Source organism: Crocuta crocuta, unplaced genomic scaffold, assembly GCF_008692635.1.
Source record: "Crocuta crocuta isolate KB4526 unplaced genomic scaffold, BGI_CrCroc_1.0 scaffold2, whole genome shotgun sequence".
Classification (NCBI taxonomy): domain Eukaryota; kingdom Metazoa; phylum Chordata; class Mammalia; order Carnivora; family Hyaenidae; genus Crocuta; species Crocuta crocuta.
In genome coordinates, this window is record NW_027528640.1 from 6758094 (window position 1) to 6776845 (window position 18752).

The 18752-nt window shown below is 47.5% G+C and overlaps 1 long non-coding RNA gene across 1 annotated transcript in view; it reads left to right on the plus strand.

Moving 5' to 3' along the window:
* The window catches only part of LOC144224297 (uncharacterized), a 22220-nt gene extending 4260 nt beyond the window's left edge, over nt 1–17960 (plus strand). The window contains exons 2-3 of the long non-coding RNA XR_013333007.1: nt 17285–17480; nt 17610–17960. This is a non-coding gene — a long non-coding RNA (uncharacterized LOC144224297). The remainder of the gene's footprint in view (nt 1–17284; nt 17481–17609) is intronic.
* The last annotated feature ends 792 nt before the right edge of the window (nt 17961–18752 follow it).

The following is an 18752-nucleotide window of genomic DNA, read 5'->3' on the forward strand; positions in this document are numbered from 1 at the left end:
TTTCTTCTTCTTTTTTTTTAATGTTTTATTTATTTTTGAGAGAAAGACAGACAGCATGAGCAGGGGAGGGTCAGAGAGAGAGAGAGATACAGAATCCGAAGACAGGCTCTAGGCTCTGAGCTAGCTGTCAGCACAGAGCCCGACATGGGGCTTGAACCCATGATCTGTGAGATCATGACCTGAGCCGAAGTCGGACGCTTAACTGACTGAGCCACCCAGGCGCCCCAACCGCTGCACCCTTTCGAATGCAACTGTGGGTCCTCCTATGTGGCTCAGGCAGCCTTTTTTCTAACTTTTAAAAACTTAATTAATTAATTAATTTTTTTTTTTTGAGAGAGAGAGGGTGAGCAGGGGAGGGGCAAAGAGAGAGGGAGAGATAATCCCAAGCAGGCTCCACGCTCAGCATGGAGCCCGTTTATGGGAGATCCTGACCTGAGCTGAGATCAAGAGTCCGGGCTTAACCAACTGGGCCACCCAGGAGCCCCCAAGTGGTTTTTCTTAGAGCGAAGTCCCAGATGTGGATCTGGCCTGCTGTTCCGTCATTGCTCTGGTAGATTCCTAGTCGTCTTTAAAGATGTGGGCTGACTGTCACCCTCCAGGAAGTGGGTTCACACTCCCCCGGCTTTGCTTACCATGCTTATCATATTTTACTGCATGTATCAGCTTACGTAGAGGCCTCTTACCGGCATCTTCCAGTCCGCGAGCTCGGGCCCTGTTCTTCATTTGCCCCACCGGGTACTCATGTCCAGAGTAACACATAGTAGGTCCTCAGCTGCCTGCCTTGTGGGAAGATTTTACACCGGTGCTTCAAGCTATTCCTGTGAATGTCTCTCTTCCCCCACAGTGGTGGCCGCTTCACAGAAGGACAGTGAGACCTAGCAGGCTGCTTAAAGAAGCAGAACTCAGGAGTCTGCTGCAGCACATGTCCTAAGGGGAAAAAAAAATTAAAAGAACCCACTACCCATTACTAACCAAATTGCCTCTGTTTTCAGAGTGGTTAATTGAAAGCTGAGTGTCTAAACTAAGAAAAAGGTGACATACCTGAATAAACCCAGTGGTTGTGACAACTGCTTGAAATCATTGGAGTCATTACACTTTCTGTTTCTTTGAGAGACATTCCTCATTTCCCCTGAGATTGCTGAAGAAAGCCCACCTGTATCAGTAAGCACTTCTGAAATGATGATTGCACACACGGCTGCCTATCTCATTCCGCTCTTATTTTCGCAGACCTCTTGTGCAGACATCTTTGGTGCTGAGCAAGCCCCTTTGCTTTTGTTTCTAGAAGAGTCTCCTTTGTGTTATTATTGTACTGAGACATGGTAGAGTGTGGTTTTCCAAAAAAGGACGGGTTAACTTGCAGGTGTGAGACCCACACCTCTTACCGAAGCAGATTCAGAGTTGAACCTCCCAAACTTTCAGGGCATCCTAGAGTATCTCGCTTCTAGAAAGGCCTTAGGTCTTTCTTTAAGCCCCGCACATTGGCAGGTATTCCCTGGACCTGCCGAGGAGATGGGGAGGTGTGCTTCAAGGGCAGTTTAGCTGGGTCTCACACGAAGAGGTAAGGTTAAGGGAAAAGACATTTAGCATTTCTTCTTCTTTTTTTTTTTTCAGCTTTGAAAACCTAACAGTGGAAAGGCTGGAAAAATGTTCCAATTGCCTGTCTTTGCTCTCATACAGCCGTTTATCAGGTACAATAGGACCCGGTGCCTTTCCCCGCTGCCGTGCTGGGCCGCAGAGAGGGAAGGAACTTGAACCAAGCTGGGCCGTGGGGACTCCTGCTGGGTCACCTGGGCCACCAGGCACCCTGGAGGCCTGGCATTCAGAAATGTATCCTTCCCCCTCCCAGAGCTTTGGCTCAAGTCGAACAAAGACTTTTCTAAGAGAAATGGATCGCCCTGATATCCAAATCATCAAGCCCACACTTAGTCCAAATTTCCGGATTGAACAATTAGGGATATAGGGACGGACTAGAATTTATCCAGAGCCAACTACACCTCCTCCACCATCGCATCACGTCCAGCGACACCAAAGGGGCAGTTCATTTACACAAATGCTGATCACGTGCCAGGCGCTGGGTAAGACCTTAGATGCTTGACTGCATTTTCTCTTCACATGGCTTCATGAGGTGGGTTTTATAATCCCATTTTATGGAGGCTCTGAGACTGTGGTTATTTTAAGGAACAAGGAATTGTTGAGGGGAGCAGGCACTGTGCTAAGGGCTAGGGACATGGTGGTGAATGAAGCAAACACACTCCTTGCTTTAGGAAGTGTCCATTGGCCTAACAGGTGCAGCATAGACAACACTAGGGTCTCTGTTGGCCCGGTTCAAAAGCTTGCGATAAGCCTTGGACACGATTCCTCAGAGTCTGAGACACACCTTGGGACCTTCTTAAAAATCCCATCTACTCTGCATGGACATTGTGGATGGAGAAGGTGAACTGAGTTTGTCTTTCCAATGGTACACCACGTGAAGTGTGAGCTCACTCGGGCACGAGTCTCAGCCCATCGGTCTTCTGCTGGGCACACCGTTGTTCCCGGGGAAGTCAGTGTTGGAGGAATGAGGGCCAGCAGTCCCGTCCACTGCTCGCAGGGAAGGGAGCCCCGTGTGCTCTGACTGGCTACAGAGGAAGTCTTTCAGCCCTTCACATGCAGTGAGCTTCATTCTTCTTTTCTCTCCATTTTCACACGCCTCCACACTTCCTGCTCGGCCCTGGGCCTGGAAGTACTGAAGACCTGAGACAAAACGTCTATCGGTTTTTAGAGGCTGAAACTAGGAAGGACGGGAAATGGGAAGGCCAGCTCTCTCTGTCTGGGACATCTGGGCGGGGCTGGAGACCCTGGACCACATTTCCACTCCTCCCTTGGGAAGGCTGGGCTCAGCAAGATCAGTCAAGGACTTGCTCTTAGCTATAGCTTCCTAGTGCAAGGGCACGCTCATTACCATTCTTTTGGCTTCCTTTTCCATTTGTAATCAAAAGGAGAGGTCTTTCATGGGAGATGAGGCTGATAGTTATTTCCTGATGAGAGAACTGTGTACAAGCTGCTTTATTCATTCAAACAGATTTGTCACCTATTGCCTGTCCTCCACAAAGAGCCCTCATGGGAGCTTACGTTCCAACGGAGGGAACTAAGCAAACAAAACAAATAAGATATGTGTCATGTCAGAAGGCTGGATTACTATGGAGAAGCCCTGAAGAGGGTGTGAGGGGTGCTGGGTTGGGAGGGGCGGTGCTGCAGCTGTCAGTTGGGTTATTAGGGAGGGTTCAAAAAGGAGCTACTATTTGAAGTGAAGACCCGAAGGGGTTATGGGAGAAAGCCATGTGGACATTAAGGATGAGGACTTTGGACAATCAGCAGGTGCACGTGCCCAAGGCTGGAAGCTGCCCGGTGGGCCCCAGCAACAGCCAGGTGGCCAGGGCGACTGGAGCCAAGTCAGCAAGGGGGAGAGTAGAGGGCGATACAGTCAGACAGGAAGTGGGGTCAGATTGTGACATGAGGACCTTGAGAACAGGGGAAGTCTGTAGGTTCTCTGTGAGTAAGCCTCTAGAAGGCTTTGAGCAGAAAAGGGACATGGTCTGATAAAGTCATGCATTCTGCTGTGGCAGAAGGACCGACACTGCCTACCAACTGGTGTGTGCCTGAGAAGCAAGTGGTGATGGATCTGAGACTTGAGTGAGTCCCTGATCCTCCATGACAAGGCATCTCCCCCATTCCGGTTGAGGCCAACGATACTCAGAGGCCTGTAGTAATGTCCTCAGGCCATTAGCCATGCAGCCAGTACATGGACGAGGTGGGTGAGGTGAGCGACAGAGTTTTTGAGTGTCTTCTGGCCGTGTTCCTTCTGGAGGCTCTAGGCTTTTCCAGTGTGGAGGCTGCCGGTATTCTCGGGCTTGCAGCTCTCTTCTCTGTCCCCAAAGCCAGCAACGTCACACCTTCATGGCCTTCTGTTGTCAGTCTCTCTCTCTCTGACCCCAGCCAGGAAAAAGAAAGTGGCTCTCCACTTCTAAGGATTCATGTGACTGGGTTAGGCTCACCTGAATGATCGAAGACAATCTTCCCTTCTCAGGGTCTGGAGCTTTAATCACACCTGCAAAGTTTGTTTAAATTATATATGTTAAAAATAGGGGCTCCTGGGCGGCTCAGGCGGTTGAGCATCCGACACTTGATTTCGGCTCAGATCATGATCCTAGGGTGGTGGGATCCAGCCCCGTGTCTTGCTCCATGTTGGGTATGGAGCCTGTTTAAGATTCTCTCTCTCTCTCTGTCCCTCTGCCCCACTCATGTGTGCACACACACTCTCTCTCTCAAATAAAAAAGTATATATGTTAAAAAATATATAATTTATATTTACAAAATATATAAATCATATTTATATATTTTTACAACAAAATATTTTATATAGATATATATATCTTTAGATATCTCTGTCTGTATCTCTAAATCTGTATCTGTGTGTGTGTGTTATACCCACGCACTGATGTTGTCGGCCAAGTCACACATTTATAAATGATATAATATAAATAAAAATGCCTTAAGGGCCCACACAGGCATCAAGAGAAGAAGAAGGTTAGAAGAAAAAACCAGGGAAAGTGAAAAGAACAGAAGACCAAGAGATGGTCCTTATTTTGTGAGGGAAACAGGGTGACTCGTGGTCTGTAGATGTGTATGTGCAGGTGTAAGCAGAGCGGAAAAATCAAGATGAAATATACCAAACGGCAATGGTCCATTATATGTAATGTATGTTACATCCTATAATGTGTTTCATACATTATACATACACATATACACACATATATAATGCAGTTACAGAATATATTAATATAATTGTAAATTATAATATTTGTTGTAGAAAAATTAAATAATATATAATATACTTATGTTGTAATACATAATATAATGGGATTAATGTGTTACTAATAGGTACTGGAGGAATAGGAGGAGTCTAGTTATCCAAGGGTCCTTGGATCTTCCCCATTCAAATCTCCCTTTAATCACCTCCCAGGGCCTAAGGAGTTTCTCTGGAAAGCCATGGTGATGAGCCCTCCAATCCACACTTTGGTTACGTTTCTCCGAGGCCATCATGGTAGTGGGGGCTGGGCATTAATTACCTGGACTGGTTGCCCACTTCCAGGCTTGGTCTCCTCCAGGGCAGACCCAGCGCCCACGCCCCTGTTCCCACCGCACAAGGCAGGATATCCTTAGTCTGCTCTTCCAGGCTGCTCACACCCTAGCTGCGCCTAATCCTCTGCCTGACTTCCATTCTGCTTCTCAGCCACGTGGAAGGGGATTTCTACCCTCACACCACTTCCCGGTCCCTGTGCCATTGCTCAAGTGTTTCTCCTTCTCTGGAATGTCTCCCATGTCCCCCTCCCCCATCCCTTCCTCTCTGTCATTGAGATTTGGCCAAGTCTCTCTGGCTTTTCTGAAACGTCATCTCAAATCTCCGTGAAGTCTTTCTTGACCCACCCCGCCCCCGCCCCAAGCTGGTCTGACTTATCCATCCTTTGAGCACCTTCCATGGGGACTTTGTCCCTCTTCCTGGGGGCTTATCAATTTTACAGTTGTCTGCATGCTCGTCTTTTCTCTCCCCCCTCAATTATCTTCTCTTCAGATCTGGCACTAGGTCTTGCCCTTTGCCAGGCTCCCCCATGGCATCATCATGCATGTAGGGCATAATGCAAAGGGCATCTGCTGTCAGGACAGCGTGAGTTAGAAGACAGGTGCCTGGGGCTCCTCAGTGGCTCAGTCAGTTAAGCATCTGACTTTGGCTCAGCTCATAATTTCACGGTGCGTGGGTTCAAGTTGGGCTCTGTGCTGACAGCTTGGAGCCTGGAGCCTGCTTCAGATTCTGTGTCTCCCTCTCTCTCTGCCCCTTCCCTGCTCACACTCTGTCTCTCTCTCTCTCAAAAGTAAATAAACATATAAAAGAATAAAAAAAAGAGGGGAGCATCTGGGTGTCTCGGTCGGTTAAACGTCAGACTTTGGCCCAAGTCAGGATCTCACGGCTTGTAAGTTCGAGCCCCGAGCAGCGCTCTGTGCTGACAGCTCGGAGCCTGGAGCCTGCTTCAGATTCTGTGTCTCCTTCTCTCTTGCCCTTGCCCTGCTTGTGTTCTCTCTCTCTCTCTGTCTCTGTTTCTCAAAAATAAATAAATAAACATTAAAAAAAAGATAGGTGCCTAATTCGTCATTGTTTGAGTGCATGAGGGAGGAGATGCCACTGAGGGGTGATTAGAACCTCATCTTTCTGTACAGACCTCATGCATTTGTATTTTCACTCCCATTATCTCAGTGCTTGAAAACGTCACTTCTTTGAATCATCTTTCACAGCCTTTGAGTAGTTCCACCTCTACTATTATTTGCTTACTTTTGAGAAAGACCTGACTTCCTATTTTTACCTAGCCTGTTGTAAGCCATACACATCCATGAACATACTGGGTTTCATGTAATAGCCACACACAGAATAATGACAACACAAAGTAGAACGTCTTTGCCCCTTGCAACTGCAAGGTCTGCACTTTTGGGCATCGCACCTGATAACCAGATAGGGCAAAAGGGCATGACCAAGGTCGCTCAGCGCTCCGTCTCTTTCCCACCAGGCCGCACGATCTCAGCACATAGAACCCGGAAATAAGACACACAGAGTCTGTGGCACGGTCTGGCTCAGTCATGGCAGGAAGCAAGCACCCTATGCTGTCTGTGGAGGTGGTGTGGGACCCCCACGTGCGAGCCCACATGCACAGCATGCGCCCCCACGTTTGAATTTAAGTTAAGAGCACTGGGCTGCTCTTGACTCGTCTCCTGTTCCCTCAGATCTTATTCCAGGGGGTGGTGTGGTCTTCCGTCCCCTGTGGCTGCAGCCGTGAGCCTTTGCAGGTGACCTGAGGGTGTTCTCACCTCACACCTGCCCCCCCTCCTGGGGCTAGTGGATCCCGGTACACAGGGCACCAGGAGTGCTTCGTCCTTCTACCTGAGCCTTGTGGGGCTGGCTCAGCCAGTCACAGGAGCTTCTGCCTGAGGATCCCCCAAGTATCTTCCAGAAAAAAACAACTGGTCTGAAGTGATAGCCCAGGCAGTGACACTCTGGGGCCACAGAGCAGCTCCAAATGGCCTCCTTTCTCTCAGCCCCTGCCTTTTCCTCAAAAGGAAAGAGAACGTGAAGACCACTGGATACCTGTGTTCACCACTCAGTACCACTTCACTTAAATAGCCTTTTACCACTGAGATGAAAGAAGATACTTACTTGTAAGCTGGGGGTAGATTGTAACAGAATTTCTTCAGTCTCTCTCTCTCTCCCTCTCTTTTTAAATGTTTATTTTTGAGAGAGAGAGAGAGAGTGTGAGAGAGAGAGGGAGAGAGAGACAGAGCATGAGTGGGGAAGGGACAGAGAGAAAGAGGGAGACACAGAATTGGAAGCAGTCTCCAGGCTCTGAGCTGTCAGCACAGAGCCCGACATGGGGCTCGAACTCACAAACTGTGAGATCGTGACCTGACCCGAAGTCGGACGTTCAATTGACTGAGCACCCCGGGTACCCCTTCAGCCCCTCTCTGAAGAAGTGTACTCTTTGGGAATTGCCAGGCTGCCTGGCATGAGAGGTGAGGGATAGCCACACACTCTTTTCTTTCCACTTCGAACACCAGAGAAGAAAGGAAATGGGGGAGAGGATGCAACACAGAAGGCCACAGGCCCTCACAGGGGCAGAGTTCTGGAGTCCAAATCCCAGTCCTGCCAACGCTAGTTCTTGGGATCCCGAGTGGTCTACTTAACCTTCCTGCACGTCTTTCTCAACATCGCCTCCCACATGCATATACTGGAGGGAAAACAGCTTAGCACAGTGAAAGGCACACAGTGAACACTCAAAAATTCTGGTTCCCCCTCCCCTCTACTAACGTCTCTGCATCATCTGTGACCGATGAATTCTGGCAGCCTTCTTTCCGATCACGTTGATGATGTCCTCCTGGACTGCGAGCTTCAGAACACAACAGACACGTATGAAGCGACTTGAAAACCTTTATGAAGCTGTGGGTCTGAACGGACTGCTCAGTAGAGGTTCAATTCTGTCATGATGTTTTGGAAGGCGATTCTGAGCGCTGGATGGGCCGCCTTCGATCTCACATCATACATAGGGTATACATACAATTTATTGTCCAAACTAGGAAACGTTTGAGAATGAAAGAGGCTGCTGTTAAGAATGACAACTGGTAGCAGGTGTAAATCAGGACCGTTTCAGGCAGGTGAGGTATATCTTTACCCTACTCAGGGTGCACATTTTGGCCCCAAGCGCTGTGTGAGTTATAAACCTTCCTGCTTACCTGGTTTCCATGCATTTGAATCATACCATTTTTTTTCCCTCTTCAGCCAACAACTTTGTAATGTAGGCAAGGACGTTCTGGAAGGAGTTTAAGACCTACGGCACAGGGCACATGTAAATAACGTGTCAGATATGTCTAAAGAGACAAATGAAAGCCAAGGGGTGAGGCGATACAGGATCCAGAAAATTCCTCAGCACCCCCACTGCTGGCCCCCACGTGCCTGACCAGGGAAGGAAGGCGACCAGCTGTGGGGGAAGGAGCAGGCTGGGGAAAGGCCAGCCAGATGTGGCTTGTAGAACACCCAGACCAAATTTCGTGCTCTCAGCGCCTGGCTCTGATGTTCCAGACTCACAAGGGTGAAGATTAGAGGGAGCAGTTCATCACTGCATTCCTCAGGTAGCAAGAGAGCCTCTTGAATGTGCCAGAAGCTGGTTCTAACGTACAGAGAGCATGCCCCGATGGGGACAGCGGCCTGTGAGGTGGGTGAACAAGCACAGACCGTGAGCTTGAAAGAGCCCTTAGACATGTTGGGGGTGAAGAGGAAGTCCTTGTAACTGGGACATCTGGTTTTCCCTGTCTGCTACAGAGAACCGTCAATGCCCTCCCTGGGAAACCGAGCACAGCATACCTATTGCATCCATTGTCCGGGGTCATTGAGGATAAAACGATGTAATGGACGTGGATGTAACTTACAAGGTGCGAATGCTGGGCGCCACCCTAATCAGAGACCTTCAATTCAAACCCCTGAATTTCAGATGAAAATCTGGGGTCCAGAGAGGTCAAGAGCCTGGCCTGACAAACTCCCCTTACAGAGATGTCGATGACGCGTAAATGATGGAGGCACGGTTGGCTGAGGAAGTAAAGCCTAAGAGAAAGAGAAAATGAGGGACAAATCAAGGAGGAAAAACATTTTCAAGGACCTAATTTTAAATGTGTGCTTGATGAGATGAGAAAAGTGATTCTGTGGTTATTTTTTAAGGGAGTGGGATCCTCATATCTTTTATTCCTTGTAGTCATGGACACTGACCATCTGAGGCTTTGAGGCTAGAGCCATTCTATCTTTTTAAAAATATTTTTTTAATGTTTTATTTATTTCTGAGAGAGAGAGAGAGAGACAGAGTGAGCAGGGGAGGGTCAGACAGAGAGAGAGAGTCACAGAACCTGAAACAGGCTCCAGGTTCTGAGCTGGCAGTCAGCACAGAGCCCGACGTGGGGCTTGAAGCCACGAACTGTGAGATAATGACCTGAGCTGAAGTTGGACGCTTAACTGACTGAGCCACCCAGGTGCCCTTTTCACTATCTTTTTTAGTTTGTTTATTTTGAGAGAGATAGAGAGGCAGAAGGAGAGAGAGATAAGGAGAGAGAGAATCCCAAGCAGGCTCCACCCCCAGTGCAGAGCCTGATGCGGGGCTTGATCTTATGACAGTGAGATCACAACCTGACCTGAAATCAAGAGTCAGACACTTAACCGACTAAGACATCCAGGCGCCCGGCCATTCTCTTAAAATAGATGCTCCTTTGGCCTGACTGCCCTGCTCAGACGCTAACATGGGTGGGGGGTGGGGCTGGCCAGGCTGAAAAAGGATACATAGGCCAGAGAGGATCTATCTTGAGTAGGAGAAGCTGGAGGCAGCTTAGCCAAGCAACGGAGAGCACTGAAGCCAGGCTGCGTGGAAAGAACTCCCAGTTTTGCTGCTCACAGCCGTGCCGCTTTGGGCAAGTTACCTAAGCTTTCTGTGCCTTCATTTTCTCAGCTGTAGAATGAGAATATGAAAGTACCCACATCACAGCAGGATGTGAGGTTTCAGCAGGTTAATGCATTTAAAAGTCTTAGAAAGGTACTTGGCACGCATCCAGCTCTATTCACTTGTTTATTAAATAAGAATAAAATATGTAAGGGTGTCAAAGGTGGACACACCACGAAGTTTTTCTATCCACATTTGTGTTTTCCTGGTTATCAAGGGCATATGTGTTTTTAGTAAAAAATTTGGAAAATAAAGAAAGCCAGCAGGGAGCAGATAAAGGCCAAGCCCACTTCTACCACATGGAGGTGGGTGACGCGTATTGTTGGCAATGTAGTCCGCACAAGGGTTTGGTCCTGATGCTGGTGGCTTGTTGGTTTTTACGATTTCTCCCCTGTTTGCGTATCCCTCAGGGAGAGATCCAGGAACCGCTGGAGGGCGAGGAGGTGTAAACGCACAGTAAATAAAATATCTGCTTGACAATGATGAGACCCTCGATATGTAGCTCAGAGCCCTTAATCTACACACTGTTTCCAGTTCTCCGTTCTTGACTGTGGGGAGCTCAGTTCTGCAGTGAGACAGCACGCCAAGCATTTAGATTGAAGCTCATAAATTTCTTCTTCCAACTTCCCTGCTGTAATTACTTGGCCGCCCACATTATTGTTGCCAATTGCCAAGTGTGGCAGTGAGTGACAGGTAGATTATTTGTGCCTGATGTGGGTCCCCCTTGTGCTGGGTCCGAGCGCTTTTGTTTAATGCTCGCGTGGAGGCCATGGTGGGGTGGCAGAGCAGGAGTTACAGGAGAAGTCTGCTGGGGGATGATTTGGCAGCTCCAGGAAAGTTGTAAATTAGGCTGTCAGGAGGGAACTTTCTGGCCAACTCAGTGAACAAACACAAGGTGTGAGGTGGCCAGAACCTGTAATGAGCTGACTTTCTCTCTCACTGGTGGTTTCCTCCTGTTGGTCTTTCGGAGAAGTGGTTAGACGTGTTAACTATCACCAAACAGAATCTGAACAGCTTTCGGGGTACGGGGCGGCCAGCAGCGGTGAAGAGGAGGGCCACGGACGTACAGGTCCCCGTTCAGAGCAGTGTCCGAGGCTTTGGGGATTGGTGGACAGTGTCGCCAAATCTCTTCCCGGGCACCGTATGTGCGCATGGCACACATGCCAAGTTTTCTAGGCACTTTTGTGACTTCAGTCGGCCGGACCCCAGTAACCCACTCTCTCTGCTTTTAGTGTCAGAGGAGGAGGGGGCCTATCAGGTAAAGTCATGAGATTAACATTATAGAAGGTTTAAGAAAGTTTTCTCTCTCTTCTCCCATTGTAGTGGACAAGGAAGAAAGCAAGCAAGCCCCATATGGCCAGTATCTAATGAGGATGCCCTGATGTTCTCATTTACCCAGAGCAGTCAGACTTGACGATGCCTCTGAAATCTACCCACGCATTTTCATGGGACCCCACTTCCTTCTCAAAAGTGTCCCAATTAGGAAAATAAATTACGTGAGCCCCCTAACATGAATGAAATCAGGGAGAGGTCCACTTTCTTTTTTCAGTGTGTTGCTTTGCTCAGGAAAACCTCGAGGGCCTCTGTCTGAAAGACTCCTGGCCTGGGACTCACGGTCCGATTTCTCTCCTTTCTCCAGCAACACCCCTCCCCGGCAGGACCACTGGCTCCTGGCACACTGTTTTCCAGACTTCTTTTCAGCAGCAGAATCTACTTTTTTTAGGATGCAAAGTTAGACGGAGACTTCGATATTTAAAACAGATAAAGTGGAGCTTTTCCTGGTAGATGTGAGGGTGAGGACTTCACGAACCCACACATTCGCCGCCCCCCTCCCCCCCGCCCTTTTCTTCTGCTGGTCTTGACCAAATCTCATGGCTTTGTGGTGCAGGGGTTAGAATCCACCGACAAAACATCTCCCATCCATCTCACGTGCTTGCGCTTTATACAGTAAATCCTCTTGTGCCCTGGTGAAGCTAGGTTAGCAATAATGAAACTCAAAAAAATATTACCGCAGGATTTGGCTTCAGCTCTACAGCCTTGTGGCCTTGATTCTTCAGTCTAATCAAATCTTGATCACGGGTGGTGTTGTTCTGTCATAGGATAAGGCTGAGGAATGACCATGCTAAACACAGGTGCTCCGGGCTTCGGTCGTGATAAAACTCCCTGTGACCTCAACTGTCCCCTTCAGCTTAATTTGACTTCGTACCTCCTCATATCCTTTGCCCTGGATTTGAAATGCTGTTCCCACACACTTGTTTTCTCTTCATTTTCACAAATTTTTTTTTTTTTTTTTGAGAGAGAGAAAGAGAGCACGAGTAGGGGAGGGGCAGAGAGAGAGGAAGACACAGAATCCGAAGCAGGCTCCAGGCTCTGTCCTGTGAGCACAGAGCCTGATGTAGGGTTCGAACTCACGAACTGCGAGATCATGACCTGAGTCAGAGTCAGATGCTCAACCGACTGAGCCACCCAGGCGCCCCTTCATCCTCACAAATCCTGAGCATGCCACCTTGGGTCCTATCTTTGGTTGATTCCCAGCTTATTCGAAAGTTCTGTGTATCTTTAAAAATGCACAGAACCTGCCTTAGACGTTGATGCCTTCAAAACCTTCATGGTCTCTTCGCTTTGCCAGCTCCATTATTTTAGACATCCTGAGCCAAACATGGCCTTTCATCAGAAAGAGCCACATATATGCTATTCCACACCTATATTTCAACCACAGTTGACTTACCAGCCTGACGACCCCCATCAATTCTCAGTGTTTCTGGGGAGTGGGTTATTTTTCTTGGCACGGCCCCAAAACATCGAGGCTAGAATTCAATATTAAGCTGGTCTCCCTAGGATGTCATTAAGAGGGATTAGTTACTGAAACACTAAAGGATATTGTCATAATATAGCAATTTCACCCCGCATGGCCTCATATCCCAGACTGTTGTAGTCACATTTTACAGGTCTAGTGCCCTTCGGGGGGAGGGTTGAGGTGAGGGGACCAACCCTCACCCCGTGTGTTCATTTGTTTATCCAAAAATATTTGGCACGAAGTGGGATTTTCTTGACAGCTAAATTGAGGTACTAGTAATTATTTCTAGATGTACAAAAATTTTTCAAATGAAGGTCTTCTTCCATCAACTATTATTTGCCCAGGACATTAATGGAAAAAGAGTCATTCATCCTTGGAAGAAGGTATGTATTCATATATATTACGTGTTGTATACAGAAAGCCAGCTTGCATTTAAAAAAGGATAATTTTTATGTGTTTGGTACATTTTTACCATACAACTCCTCAGACTCACGCTTGGATACTCTTACTGGGGGAAGAATGAAATCATTTCCATTTAAACCTTAGAATAGACTTCCTTAACCTCGGTACTATTGACGTTTGGGTCAGATTACTCTTCACTGTTGCAGCTGCCTGTGCGATGTAGGGTTTACCAGTAGCCCTGCCTTTCACCCACTAACTGCCAAGAACTCCTCCATTTCTGCAGTTGTGATGACCCCAAATGTTTTCAGGTATTGTCCAATATCCCCTCTGGAGCAAAATCACCCTTGGTTGAGAACCACTGACCAAAGACCTGAGAAAAGCTGCAAGAGAAAGAGTTGGAGATAGAATATTCTGAGGCACTATGCTGGCTGTCCCTCCACAATGATGAGGGAAAAGTGTCTGTTCATTCACTGATTGAGGCAATGTGGAATTACGAGAAATTTCTTCCAATCAACCTTGGGATCTTTCCTACGTTTCTCCTTTTATGAATGAACCTTGTATGGAAAGCAGGCTGAGTTAAAATGTACTAACTGGCATCATTTCTCTTCAGGTAAAACTCTGAGTTCAGGAATATGCTTCCAACAGTTGCTTTTGTGACTTGACAAGCCAGTCCAGAGCCCGCAGGAGACATTTGTTACTCATCTTGCATCGAATTGTTTGGGGTTCAGCCGACCCAGGCTGGACCTGATGGGGCAGGTCTGCTTCTTGGTGTAGGTGTGTGGTTCGGGTCGCCTCTCTCTCTCAATAGGTCCAGCAGGCTACTGGGAACATGGTCGGCTCATGGTGATGGCAGATGTACAATAAGAGTGCAGAAACACGTGAGGCCTCTTAAGGTGGAGACTCAGAACTAGCGCAGCCCCATTTCCAAATCCATCCCACAGGCCAAAGCAAATCACATGGCTGAACCAAAGTCAATGGGAGGAGAGATACGCTTGGCCCCTTGAGTAGGAAGAACATGGTGGCTGGCATGTGGGCAGTGCTGAGGAATGGGGTCAGTGACACAATGTATCACAGCCCTTAATTTTAGAGTCATAATTTTGTTTTTATAAAATTTCAGTGCTGAGCTCCTTTATTTTGGTGGATACCTCTGTCCTGAGAGAATGGAACCACAGGACCATTTCAAGAATGGAATCATCTGGTGGGGAAGAATGGGCCAAACAGCCTTTATCTGAATATTTATTTGCACTCCAGCAAGCTCGGTCCTGCATGAATTAAGCAGCAGGGTAGTGCCGTGATTTTAGAAAATGGAAAAAGCTGGCTTTGCCCAATGTGGCGGCACAGAGGAGGGTGTTTTCAAAGATGTTTGTGAGAATAAGATGTAAAAACACCAACTTTCAAGGCCTGGCAGATTGTAGAGGTGTCAGCCAGAGGAATGTGGAGTGAAAATCTCTGGAATGCTCGAGCAACCTTTTGAATTTACTGCCAGGAAATGCGTGCCGCTTCCCTTCTCTGCATTTTTCAAAAGATCTCTTGTGAATCCAGTCAAGTCTAGTGCAGGTGCAGAGGGTAGCCGACAGTGATAAGTGACAAGGTGTTTTCTGCAGCTGCGCCTCCCCTCCAGCCCGACCAAGCCCCGTTAATATGTAACCCAAATCTGACCACTTCTTTTATGTTTACATTTGGTTTCGGTAGGATTTTTAACAAGTGAAAGACCGATTCAAAGTCGTCTTTTTTTTTTTCTTGGCCATTGGACATGATCTCTCAAGGCTCAGGAACAGAACGGCCATAAGTCACATCAGGAGGATTCGAGTCTGGTGGAATTAAAACTCACTTACCTCATGACACATGCGAGTGTACTGAGGATGGGTGGGTCAGTCTGTGCAAGGAGAACACATTCTATCAGATACAGTGTTTGGTTGTTTGTGCTGAGGCCATAGATTAAGAGGAAGAGCCACGTGTGTGGCACAAGTCATGAAAAATGGGCGTGTGACTACACGCCTATCAGAAGGACCAAAACAAAAACAAAATGCTGACCAGGGTGAGGGCTGGAGATTACAGAGCACTGAGAACTCTCAAATACTGCTCTTGGGAATGTCGAATAATGGTTCAGCCACTTTGGAAAACAGTTTTGTACTTTCACATTAAGTTCAGCATATGCTTACCATAAGACCTAAAGATCCCACTCCTAGGTAGTTTTACCCAAGAGAAATGAAAGTCGTGTTCTCACTAAAGCCTCTTTGTGAATGTTGGTAGGGGCTTTCGTTATTCACAATCACCAAGTGTCCTTGACTTGATAAAAGGGGGAGGGTGTAAACAAATGCATCGTGGTTCCCCCATGCAGTGGAGAGTTAGTGGGCAGTAAAAAGAAACGAGCTGCTGATCCATGTAGTAACATGATTAAATCTCAAATGCGTTAAGTTATGTGAAAGAAGCCAGACACAAAAGGCTATAAACTGGTTGATTACATTCTGAAAAGAAGACATACCTATGGGGACAGAGAACAGGTCAGTGGTTGCCAGGATTTAGGGGTTGGGGTGTCTGTAAAGGTGTGTGGGAAATTTGGGGGCTGATGGAACGAGGCAGGTTGGGTTGGTGATTGTGTGACTGTGTACATATGTCAGAACTCCCAGAATCGTGAACTACAAAGGGTGAGTTTATACTCCGGTAAACCTGAATTTTAAAAGGGTGTGGTTTGGTGGTGTCCCCTAGAATTTCCTATTCTTGTATTTGCCAATGTGGTGTACATATTGGGGGGGACCACCAACTCATACTGCTTCTTTAGAAATGGCCTTTTGCTGCCCAGTACCTGAGGAAAGGGTGGGCTCAGGCTACGCTTCTTTTAGGCAATTCCACACTCTGACCCCTTGAAAGGACCACGGGTGGACAGCTACCCTGAAAGAAACCAGTAACATGCTCTCTTTTGAGACTTTGCTGTAAGAGACATGGAAACCACAGTCCAGAGGGTGTAGATTTTGGCTCACAGACGTGTTTTGTTTGGCCCACACAATGTTTAAAGAAATCGAATTAATTGCCAACATTAAAAAATGGGAGATTTCACATAAAAATCCAGATTTCCGGCTTCTCTTTGAGAAATCAGAGGATCTGGTAAAATGGGCCCAAGTTCCCGCCTGGAGATAATGGCTGGAGCAGAGACCCTCACCCTCTCCCCACCAGTGCGCCCGCTCCGTGTGCACAGACACTCTGTCTCACCAGAGAAGCTAAGTAGTGACTGTGTTTATGCGGTCAGTCTGCTTACGTACGAGTGTTCAGGGAAAAATGAATACTTCTTGCACTTCTATCAAAAGTGGGAAGGCAAAAAGTAAGCCCATGTTTAGTGAGAAATGAGAATGGCATATTACTCTGTAAAAGCAAGCTTTATTCTAATGGTGAATGGTAAGCAAAACGTGTGTACTGGGCGAATACAGATATAGATTCTTTCTGAAGCCAGCGTGGCTCTCTGCGCTCACCTGGGCTACCTGCCTGGCCTCTGGAGGTACCTGGGTCTCCACCACACTCTGCCAGTCCAATGGAGGAGATCAGAGTGCTGGGGTGCATCCACCCACGGCTCCACTTATCCACTCAACAAATATTTATGAAGTAAGACTGAAGATGTATGGGCATTGTAAGACTTACAGAGAAGCAAGTCTGCAGAAGTTTTACGTGTGTGTGTGTGTGTGTGTGTGTGTGTGTGTGTGACAGAGAGAGCGAGAGAAGAGGACAGATATCTACAGCAGAGTGTCAATAGATTCCCTCCACTCGCTCACCTTGTGCAAGTGCCCGTTGTGATTCAGTAGGTCTGGATTAGGGCCCAAGATTCTGTATTTATAACAGGATCCCAGATGACGTCAGTACCGCTGATCAGCGGACTACATTTTGAACAGCAAACCTCCAAATCATACCTACAATGACACAGTAAAAGATTACCTGTCTAATGTTTGTTTTTAAGCCCTGTGTTCTCCTTGGAAGAAGGACTTGTTAAGACCATTTTATTTGTCACTTACCAAAGAATGTCACTCCTCTTGGGGTCTAGGTAGCAAGCAGTGGAGGCTGGCTGTCTGGGAAGAAGGAAGGACTGTGAATAACTGGCCGGCACCTTCCGAGAAGCCGCCTGGGGTAACAGCCCAGCGAAGAGACAGACGAGACGGTGTATCTGTCCAGCCCGGGCTTGGCGGCTGGGCTCTGTGACCTTAGGCACAACACTCTGCTTTCTCGCCGGTCAAAAGGAGGTGAGATTTTGACCTTGTAGGCCATTGTGAAAGATTTAATTAGCACCTGTGATGGCTTGCAAGATCTATGGAGGAAAGTACTTCAGAAGAACAAAGTAATTTATGGTCACTATCATCATTTCATTACAGATACGCCAGGCAACCCCGTGTACCAGGAGCGTCTGCACAATGTAGTGCTCTGTCTGGTTAGAAATAGCACAGTGAGGAAACTTACAGCTCTCTGTGCAGGAAGGTAAATTACGCTCCTTCTTCACAACCCTGATATGACTCGGGTGTCTACCATTTCAGGCATTAACGTGGTGATATTTTCACGTAAAGAACGAAGATTCTCCTTTCCATTGTCTCCTCCTTCCAAGTACAGACCACAGTGATATCTGTTTCAAACCTACGGGCTATGGTTTGAAAGGAGTGTGTTCTCTTGTTTTTCTCTCTCTAAACCGACAGTCTGGAGAAAAAGAATCAGACAAAGTTAATTTTAGGGGTGCTCCTTATTTGCTCTAATGTTTCTAAAATAGCCTTTCAATGCGTCATTGATGTAAAAATTATTAATGAGAAATTTTCCCTTTTTGGGACGCTGCCTTTGAAATTTGGTATAGGTTACACCTCAAATGGAATGCTAAGTTTTTATTAAGCAAGAACTTAATCTGTGTGTAGACCGCCTAAAGTTCACAGTTGGAAAATGTTGGTTTGCCTGTCCAAGTTGTCCCAAACCTACTTAAATTTTTTCCTAGTAACTGAAAGAAGCATTGGTTTTTAAATTTAAATGTCAACTATAGAAGGCAGTCATAGCACAAAATCAGTTCCTTGGTCACGCTGCCCACATCTCAAGGGCTTGTTAGGCACCCGTGGCTGGCCAGTCACTGTCCACACGGAACAGGGCAGGGTAGATGCTCAGGTGAGGGCAGCCTGAGGCCGGGACCCCGGAAGCCCTGTCTCCACCCCTACCGCCGGCAGTGTGTGTGTATGTGTGTGTGTTTATGGTTTTGATGGAGTTGCCTGAGAGCTGATGAGTCCTGTGAGCGTGATTAAGGAAGGCCTTTCCTCCATCCATGCATGTACTTTACCCTCCACCATTCACAGTACTGTTTATGGTTCATCTGTCTCTCAGAATGGCCCGCGGTCCCCAGAGGGACCTTGTGGAGATCCAAACTGGGCGCCACCAGACTAAAACAGCATCGAATCCGCCCACGGCTCCACTTATCCATTCAACAAATATTTATGAAGCAAGTTTCTGGGCCTAGTCTCGCTGAGCCCCGGGGCCGCTTCAGCCAT